General features: G+C 31.6%; 1 long non-coding RNA gene across 2 annotated transcripts; it reads left to right on the forward strand.

Moving 5' to 3' along the window:
* Positions 1-5543: 5543 nt before the first annotated feature.
* Positions 5544-7741, forward strand: LOC132314970 (uncharacterized). Of its 2 annotated transcripts, none has more exons than XR_009483552.1 (4): positions 5544-5955; positions 6833-6898; positions 7289-7343; positions 7532-7741. It is a non-coding gene; the product is annotated as an uncharacterized LOC132314970 (long non-coding RNA). The 2 variants fall into 2 exon arrangements; XR_009483553.1 differs by having other exon boundaries at positions 6839-6898.
* The last annotated feature ends 3238 nt before the right edge of the window (positions 7742-10979 follow it).

The following is a 10979-nucleotide window of genomic DNA, read 5'->3' on the forward strand; positions in this document are numbered from 1 at the left end:
CGTATCAAGAAACCTTGACATGAATATGATAAACTATTTTAATAACTATGTTAATACTTGATACGACACAAAATAATACACGACAAGATACATTTAAAGTATATTTGACACAAACACAATATACTTATTCAAACGAGTTAATCTGATTATATAAGGGTTAGTGAATCAAATACGAACTCGACATATTAATTATCGTGCCAATATGATACGAACACAATTAAATCAAATTCAAACTAACTTATATTAATGTAAAATATTGTCACCCTAGTTAGGATTACAGTTTTTCTTTGAGAGTGGAGCATATGTTTTGATACTTATCCGTTCAAATTTCTTCTATTATAATAGATAATTAAATATATAAATATATAATAGATAATTACAATTTGTACAAAACTACGAACTATTTTAATTGTAATAAAAAGGCACAAAATACAAGCACAACAGAGGATATCAATAAAATAAACTTATAATTTAGAGATTACACATGCCTGAAGAGCGACTATTAATCAAAATGAGAGCATATAAATAAAATAAATTTATAAATTTCCTAGGCCACGTGGCTGTATAGCATGGACTATCAACCAAAATGAAAAATCTTGGATCCGGATGGTAATTATAAGGCGCAAATGTTCTTAATGTCTTTTATAGGTTGATGTACAAGTATTAATTATGAAACCAGAAAAGTCCATTTATCTAAGTATTGACCTGCTTTTGATGAATTATTTATTTATTATCTTTGAATGAGACTAATTCTCTTCGAAGTAACAAATAGTAATACCACGTGTCAGTTTTAATACAGAAAAATTTCATATGAGGTAGTGGAGAGAATGGATTTTTTTTTTTTTTTGAGGGATGTTGGGAGGGAAAAAATTTAAAAAAAGGTATGAAATTATATGAAACAACTCTTTTAATAAATATTTGTCATCGTGGTTTAATAATATCTCCTCATTTTTTTAAAGGAAAAGTCGAGGGTTTAAGATATTAATAAATTGTGAATATTTATCAAGGATTTCCAAATGTAAACGGACATTTACATGTAATATTTATGCATAAAAAGTAGAACAAATGCAATATATTATTTTATATTCATCACGGGAAAGATTAACAATATATATTGAGGGACAAGGGAGAATATGTATGCTGTACCAGTATACATTGATTTCTGTAAAATGTACATGAAGGCCCACAGGCCCACAACACTAGGGTAATGAAGCCCCAAGCCTTTTAAAGCAAACTAAGGAAGCCCAGCCTAAGTAGACCAATTAAGTCTATAAATTACAAGCCGAATTACAATTCCGTCCCTCTATAAGTCTACAAAAATAAAGGTAGAGAGATGAGTGGGGGAGAGGAAGAAGACACAAAGTGAAAGTACTAAAGCTCTGCCAAATTCTTCCGTCCCTCAATTTTCAAGCAAGAAAGGGGAGAATTCAGGGTGAGAGCACTGAAGTTCTGCCGAATTCTGCATTCATCCACAACATCCAAAGCCTAAAGAAGAAGAACAATAAGCACTTCAAGATTGCAAATTCGAGAAATCATCAAGAAGATTGTTAGAGATAAAGCTTATTTAACCCTTGATCAGAAACTATTTTCAGTTTTCTTCAATAACAAATACTTAAAGAAGACTATCAAAGACCCGATTCAAAATCAAGTTTGAAGATTGAATCAGGGGATGTGGGCTTTGTGAGAAAGATATTCATAATGTGTACAATGAGTTTTGTTATTTAATTTTTTCAGTGTGGCATGCATAAAAATCACCTACTCATTTTGAAGTTGATGGAAAATTTAACCCTAATAAAAAACCTTAACGGTCTACGAGGATTATTTATTTGCCAAATACCATAATTCATATATATTTGAAAATAAAGTTTGTCTCATTTAGATGCAATCTTAGATATAGGCTCAACTCAATCTATTTCATTTAATGAGGATTTTGGAGTGTATGATTCGGCAAATCATAAGATTGAGCCATTAAAATCTATGTCATATGCAGCCGTAGTTCTATAGGCTATATTGTTAGATGTACGTAATCTTTTATTTAATTTTTTTTCCTAGTTTTTAATGTATGATTTTATACACACACACACACTATTAGGATCATAGGATCATACAAGTTTAGAATACTTTTTAGAGCTGATTTTCATTTGAGTAGTGATATTCACATTGAATACTTACAGTGAATTGCCTAATCGAATAATTTTTAATTGACTATTTATACCAAATACAATTAAGTGAAGGACTCTACTTCCTTATTTGTTACATAATTGATCAATTAAAAAAGTAAGTCTAATAATTCACTGTAACTATTTGGTGCAAGAATCATTTTTCTTTTCATTTTAAATTGTGGCATGTTAAATGACTATTATTTGTAACTATAAAAAGATTGGTTTGATTATTATGCTTGGTAGTTTGGAAATGGGATTTGTGAGGATTAATTATTTCTCAAAGAAAGAAGTGAAGTGTACAAAACTTTGATCAAAAGAACTTATGAGTTATGCTATGCATGCATGAGTTCCATTTAATGACAAACAACGTTTGGATATATACATTATCCGTAAACTGCCAATTTTTTGTTCTGGTTTGATTAAAGTGGTAAAATTTAAACTCACCACTCATTCACGGCTCTATTAAAATGTATATTTGGTAAGGGTTTAACCTTTTAATAAAAGGGCCAGCCCAAACATACGAGGCCGAACGGGCTACAAGGACCAGCTGGACCAATCCAAAACAGGTCTGATTTAACTCTTCCAATCGACCAATTGATGGGTTATAAATAACGCTTTAATTTGTTTGGAACCAAATACTTTTGGGATTTGAAAATAGGGAATTGAATTATAATTAATATGAAATTTTATTTTGTGTTTGGAATAAAATGAAATTTGTAAAAAAGAATTTGAAAATAAATAAATTTTGCACAATTTTAAGATGAGGCAGGAGTTTGTAGGATGAGAAATGTAAAATCGGGTATTTTTTTTTGTGAAATACTCCAATATTTTAATAAGTTAAATAGTTAGTTATCAAATCCTATCAAATTCCTTAAAAGGATTTGTTGTATGTACAAGCTTTGATCAAAAGAACTTTTATGAGTTATGCATGCATGAGTTCCATTTAATGACAATCAACGTTTGGACTTTGGATATACATTATCTGTAAGCTGCCAATTTTTTTGTTCTGGTTTGATTAAAGGGGTCAAATTGAACTTTCACTCATTTAATAATAACTAATAAAGGCTCTGTTAAAAAGTATATTTGGTAACCTTTTAATAAAAGGGCCAGCCCAAACATACGAGGCTGAACAGGTTACAAGGCCCACCTGGACTAAACCCAAAAAAATTCTGATTTAACTCTTCAATCGACCAGTTGATGGGTTATTAATAACGCTTTAATTGTTTGGAACCAAATACTTTTGAGATGTGAAAATAGAATTGTAAAAGGAATTGGATTGTAATTAATATGAAATTTTATTTTATGCTTGGAATAAAATGAAATTTGTAAAAAAGAATTTAAAAATAAATTAATTTTTACAATTTTAAGATGAGGCAGGTGAAATCAGATTGTAGGATGAGAAATGTAAAATCGGGTATTTTTGTAAAATAATATTTTAATAAATTAAATAGTTAGTTATCAAATCCTATCAAATTCCTTAAAGGATTTGGTTACCTTTATTATATTTCCAATAAAATCTCGTCAAATCTCAGTTCTTCTAAAATTCCATACATTCCAACCACCTAAAATTCTATTTCAAATCCAATTGTGAAATCCTCCCATTCCAAACACAGCTTAAATCCTTGAAGCCACGGAGCCGGTTCATCAAATTGTGGACTTTGATCTTTGATTAAGGAGAGGAAAATCTAGCGTAGGGTGAGGGTGAGGGTGAGGGTGAGGGTGAGGGTTAGGGTTAGGGTTAGGGTTAGGGTTAATTTCCTTCTTATAATTCGTTGATTTCTTCTTGTTGGAATCTTCTCAATCAAAACTGACTGGTTGTTTGCTAGGATTGAACAGCCCTAAGTCACATAATACCTGCCGGTGTGTGACTTAGATTTTGCATTTGGCATTCCCTCTCGCACCCATGGCTAAAAAAAAATGGGGTAAAGTGTAAAAAATTTCCTCAAATTATTGGCTTTTTGTAACTAACACCCCTGAACGAAAGATTGTCCCCCCTAAACTATTGATTTGTTGCAATTAAGGACAAACTCATCACAAAAGACTATTTTACCCTTTGTTATTAAATTTATTATTTCTTATTAAATTGTTTTTTATTAAATTTTTTCTTATTTAAATATTAATTATACCATTTACCTTAATTTTATAATTAGTATCAATTGATTATAAAAATTGAAAAAAATAAATAAATTTGTAACTATCATTTTCTAAAATGATTAACTTATTATAATAAAGCTTATTATACTCACTTTTAAAAAATTAATAAATTATGTAAATAAAAAATATCTTATATTCATGAAAAATAAGAAATTACTTAAATTGTTTCAAAATTTTCTATTTAAGATTTTTATTTAAATAATTAATTTAAAAAATTAAAGGCAAACTTATGCAAATTTAATGGAGAATATTTCATCAAATTAATATGAATTTTTTTCATAATTTATTTTAACAAGAAAAATATATCAAGTGTAATTCAATAAAAAAGGTATTACGGTCATTTAATGAAAAATAGGTAAGATAATAGGGTATTTTGCAACTAAATGTGATAGTTTAGGGAGTTTTATGCACAAAACATAGTTCAAGTGATTATTTGCACATTTAGACATAATTGAGGAATTTTTTTTGCACTTTACCCTAAAAAAATATTATTGGTCTTGGTCCGACCTTCCTCAAGAATTGCTGGAGTTGATCATGTCACGTCTGACCACAACTTTCGATCTTCGACGATGTCGCAGTGTATGTCATTCATGGCGATATGCAGCACTGAGGGTGATATCATCACGTGACATCAACAATAGTAGTAGTATTACTCCATTACTACTCCTTTACAGTAATAAGCACTTGTGCAACCATAATCATAGCAAACTCTTGTGTCTTGGTGAGAACACCATGGAATATAGGTACCGTGGACCCAACATGAAGAGGTTTCATTACAAGGACTTCTATTCCATTAAGAGATGTTTTTCGAGATTAAGCGAGGCAGATGACGCTGACATTGAGGAGGCGGCCGACGACAGTGGTAGTGCCGCTGTTCCTAAAATGATATGTGTATACTACAACAAATTGAGGCTTTTGTGACAAAATTTTCCTGACAAAACTCATTTAGTCTCTAATAGTAGTATTTTTGGTGACAAAATACTATTTCATCACAGTTTTTAGGGACAAAATTTTCATCTTGTCCCTAAAGGGTCAGCGGGAAACTTCGCAGCCTTTCTTGCGTTTGTCGAGAGAAATTTTTCGCTGGTATTTCTAGGGCAATACTGTGCCGTTTCAACAATATCGTAAATTTTAATCAAAACGATGACGTCCGACGTCCTTGAATTAGTGTTTTGTACTGCCCCACCACTCAAAACATATTTTTTCCTAGCTTATGTTTTTCTTTCACACGATTTTTAGACGCTCAAATTTTTTGAAAAGCATAAAGTTCTTCAGCTTCGCCTCATTCTCGTTCCTTGAAAAACCCTAACCGTCACCTTATCAAAAACCCCAACACTGTCTCCACTACCCACTTCAATGGATTCCCTCTCAACCACTCTTCTCTCCTCGACAAACCCAAATTAATCACTTGTTTGATAAACACTCCTCCCAATCCCAAGATCGGTTCTTCAATTTCGCCGTCGGTCCGACGACTATGCCTGAAAACGTGCCTAAGATCGCTTAATCTGAACTTTACAACTGGCATGGCTCCGAAATCAGCGTGATGGAGATGAACATAGAGGCAAATAGTCTCTCTCAATCATCTATAAAGAAGAAGCACTCTGTCCTCTTCGCATGTCTCTGTGTTTGGACTCTGGAGGTAAGTTTTTTTTGGTTTTATATTTTCAAAACCCTAGCCTCCATTATCAATGAAAGCCCTAATTGTATGCGTGAGTCCCTTGTTATTATATGTAATTTATATTCTCTATGTTTTCTCTCTCCCTCTCTTTCCTCATTACCCAAGCCCTAACTCTCAATACATAATAGATCATGGATTACAGTATATTTGATTATGAATAAATAAATATTTGTATATATTTTGAGTCCTTGAGTCATTATCCGTAATCTATATTGTTGAAATCCGCATCTTTGTAAAATTTTGAAGTGATTGATAATAAATTACTAAGTTCAGCACCAATACTCGATTTGTCTTCTCAACTGCTTCCTATCTAGCTATTTCTTTTACTTTTCCCAATATCTGTGACCACAAGAAGAATTTTATGTCAAGAATTTGATTATGGATTGAATACAATTTGTTGTTAGTTGATTAAGCTCCACAAAATCATTTTCATTTTTCAGAAACTATCAAGTTCACACTGAATTAGCTAGTGATGTACAATTGGTTTTAGCAGTATTATTCATTGAGCTATTTAGATTGTATGCTCAAATTAGTCTTGTTATGTTTATACAATATAGTAATAAGCTTGTATTTGACAATTATCCTCTTTTAGTGGACATTAGGCCTTTTAATATAAAAGAATGGGAGTGGGATTATACTCTAACCAAACTTAGTTAATATAATGATAATATTATCATCGTCATCATTTTGTATGCTCTCTTATGTGGCCTTACATACGGTAATTTGTGGAACTAATACTCACTTTGAGACGGTACATTGGCATTATTTACACTTTCTTAATAGTTTAGCTTCGTTTACTTATTTTTTTATTGCATTTACTTACTTTTTCTTTTTCTAGTTTCAGGAGGGAACAAGGGAACTCTTTGATGTCTCTTGAAGGCCCAATAAGCATTGTTCAGGTCATGTAAGTGGTAACATAGGCCTAATGGGTTTGGTTTTACATTAGTGCTACCTATTGTTTTGTTTCTGATAGTTACCTCTTTTTTTTTTTTTTTTTTTTTTTCATCTTTGTTGGATCAGTTTAACCATTAGTTACCTCTTGTTTTATTTCCTTCTTAGCTTTTTGTTAAATTGTATATTCTTTGTCATATATCCTTGTGGTGTTCTATAAATGATTGGCTCTTGAGTGCTAAATTGTTAATTTAAAGAATTTGGATCAGGACTACCTGTTATGGAAGACTATTGTGCCATAAATAGTCTTTCCTTTCTTGGTTGCTAGAAGTAGTACTTGAGTTGTTTGATTTTTCTTAGAAAACTTAGCCAGTGCTAACGGCCAGTTATTCAAAATGGGCAGTGGACTACCTTAACAAGGGGTTACTATCAAGACACTTGCTGACAAGATGACTGAGGTAAATAATTCTTGTATTTGTTATATTTTATTTATTTTTCATGTTAATGATGTTGCATCTCTTGGAGGGATTCATCTTAGTCAAGTTTAATTCCTTAGGAGAATATTAATTAGTTTTTTATTTTAACTTTTATAGGCTCAGTTGTTTCATTTACAGAAAACATTTTTTGGTTTTTTTTTTTTTTGCAGGCACTAGAGTGGCTCTTAGTGGGGAATTCTTGTATTCAACGGGGAAATGCACAAAGCTAAAAACACTTTGAAGAATTTTAAGATTCTAGAAGACTAGTATGAAAGGATGAGAGTTTCTTTTACTTGTTAGTTTGAATTTGTGTGACAATTGAATAGTTAGTTTTACTTTGTAATGTAATTGAATATTGTAATGTAATTTTGTAATAAAATTTGATGTTTTATTCCGATTTGTGTCAATTTGTGGCATTGAAATGAATAGAATTTTGTGTAGAAATTTAATTGAATAGAAGATTTGATTCATAGAAAGACATTTAGTGATATTACATAAATTTGTCACCATAAAGCTTTCATGATAGAAATCTGATATTCGCAACTAGTATTTAGCAACAAAATTAAATCATGCCAACTAGTATTTACTGACAAAGTTGTTTGTCGTTAAAGGTTGCCTATCAGCAACAAAACGACTTTCGTCCCTAAAAGCCTAAGATTTAGTGACAAAACTACCGCTTGTCACTATAGATGAATAGTGACGGCTACACAGGGAGGACTGATGACGAAAATAATTTCGTCCCTAAAAGCATATAGGGATGAAAATTTGAGCTTTAGCGACGAATTGTTTCGTCGCTAAAGGTCTTCTTTGTTGTAATATTGCTACCTATGGTGGATGGCTACTACTGCCTCCCTTTTTTTTTTTTGAGAGGGTACTATATCTCTTCAATCCCCTCTCAAGAATGGTGGTCCAACTTCCACCACTGCCAAACCCGGCAATGATCAAAGATCCAAATGAACTTCCAAAACCGGCAATGATCAAAGATTCAAATAAACTTAGATTCATCATCACATCATCCATTCCTACTGATCCCACTTGCATGGTCTACTTTTACACCACAATTCCACCGGATATGGCTATTTATACACCTGGTGACAAGGAATGGACTCCTGTTTTCACTAGAAACTACTACTGCGTTTCCCTGTTATTCTATCAGGGTAAATTCTACTCACTTGATAAGTTTGGTATGCTTCGACTTCCTTGTTAGATAAATCTCATTCTAGTTATGAGGAGGAGGAAGTATGCAATGGCACTAGTACTATCAACCCATATAGGTACTGAGTGGAGTCGTGGACCGGTGAATTGTTGATGATTGTGAGGAACCGTGAAAGTTATAGAATAGGAAGATATTGGAGGAGAAGAAGTTCTTTGAAATTTTTAAGTTCAACTGGAGCAATGGTAAATGGAAAGAGGTGAGAAATTTCAGCGATCATCAAGCTCTTTTCTTGGCTCGTAATGATTCAAAGTTTGTCTCAGATACAATCCGGATTAGAGACCCAACTCAATCCATTTCATTGAAGAAACCGAGTCACACAATAAAGATTTTGGAGTGTATAATTTGACAACCCGTAAGGTTGAGCCATTAAATCTATCACACCAACTGATGCAGCAGTATCCATACTCTCAATGGTTTCAACTGGTCCTATAAGCTATATTGCTTGATCGACGTTAGCAATCTTTAATTTACCTTTTTTTTTTTTATCAAAGATTTTATATTTATGATCATACTAGTAATTTATAATTGTTGGACTATTACTATAGTTTTCTCGTAATATTAATAGAAACCTTTTACATATGACTTGCATTTCAAATTTTGGCCACAGCAAAAGTCACTCAATCCACCATATGATGAGTCGATATCAAGTCCATGTCGTGATCAATTGGAACCAAGACCTGTTTTGTTCTTAACCTTGGTTCTGAAACTTCAACAACCTCCTAAAATATAATTTAAAAAGCATTAAAAGTTCTCCAAGCCACACCACAGCTAGTGTGGTAGTGCCTTAATACTAATATTAAAATATAACATTGAATCACCCATGCAATAAAATATATACTAATATTCTACCTGAGCCTCTTTTCTCTCGCATTATATAAGTCATAACCATTTTCCTCCGCCATAATAGGCCAGAGGAGTGCACGAAACCACGTAATAAAATGGTTTGAATATAATAGTATATATACATACATGGACCTACAGAAATATGACTCAGTTGCTATGAATAATCAAAGTTACTTATGTTTTCTTTAATAAGAAATCCATTATTTTATTTTGTTTCTTTCGCTCCATATATATATATATGTTTGCTAATTAGGGAGATAACTGACTGCTTCAAATTGGTTTTTTCTTCCATTTTGGACGTTCAAATTGATAAAATTTTCTGGCCATCAATTTTAGTCCACTACTCGATCTTCAGTTTTTTTTTTGTTTTGTTTTGTTTTTTTTTTTTCCTTTTAATAATTCAAATCTGTATTCTTGCACGACTTGGTTTTGACAAATATATATATATATGTGTGTGTGTGTGTGTGTGTATTATTGCTGCATGACTTGGTTTTGACAAATTATACATAATATATTTTGTTTATTTAATTTTATGCAAAGAATGGAAAGTTGGATTATGATTGCTTCTGCAATAAGAAGACAAGGAGTAAAAATAAATAGAATATGTTTATTATCAATGTTTTGCCATGTGAGGTTGGTAAGTACGACAAGCAATTGGATCCAGGATTGATTAAAATAGTGGTGGTTATAATGTACATGTGTAAAATTCAGTCTCCACCAGATTTATAAATATTTTGTGATTTTTTATTTTTATTTTTCTTCTTCTCGAAATGTTGAACGTTTTGGGCTGCTATTGTTAAAATTTAGGGTCGCAATCCGTGCTCATGGATTATAATCGTATCGGGTCGGGTCAATATAAGTGTATTCTAGTAAACAGATAAATTCAAACCCGACCTATTTAACAATCATGTCAAGAATCCTTAATATTAATCCGATCTGTTTATTAAACGGGTTAACGTATTAACCAGTTTAATGATCTATTTAGGCTTTTTATTCAAAAGATGCATTTAATATTTAGTCAAATAATAAATACTAGAAAAATTTTGTCACAATTAATCTAAATATTCAAAATAAAAAGAAAAATTAGAAGATCTAATCAAAGTTTATGTTGAAATGATTTAACTGTCTATAGTAATTGGGTTTAAATAAGTAACATATTACATAAGTCATATTAACGATTATAACATGTTGAGTTAAACAGGTCATAAATGGATTACACAAGTTGAACCCTTCAATCTTAACCCGACACAGTTAAGTAAGTGGGTTAATCTTGTCAACCCGTTTATGACCCAAACCAGTTTAAGGTCAACACAAATCTAATTATCTCGTGTTGTATTTGAGTCGCATCGTAATTTACTATCCTTATTAAGACCACGCCTCTCTTTAACTATTTTCATCAATGCATTATATAATAATTCATAATTAACTACATTACATAGTTATTTTATAATGATGTATTTCGTTATGAGCTTGCAGTACCAAGACATTACTACATTAGCAAGGGGACACTATACAAATTATCCATCCACGGAAAGGGATTTTGCATGTTCTTACTTTTG

The sequence above is a fragment of the Cornus florida genome, unplaced genomic scaffold (assembly GCF_030987335.1).
Source record: "Cornus florida cultivar Cherokee Brave unplaced genomic scaffold, ASM3098733v1 CherokeeBrave_3.0.0_Hap2_Chr06, whole genome shotgun sequence".
Lineage (NCBI taxonomy): Eukaryota > Viridiplantae > Streptophyta > Magnoliopsida > Cornales > Cornaceae > Cornus > Cornus florida.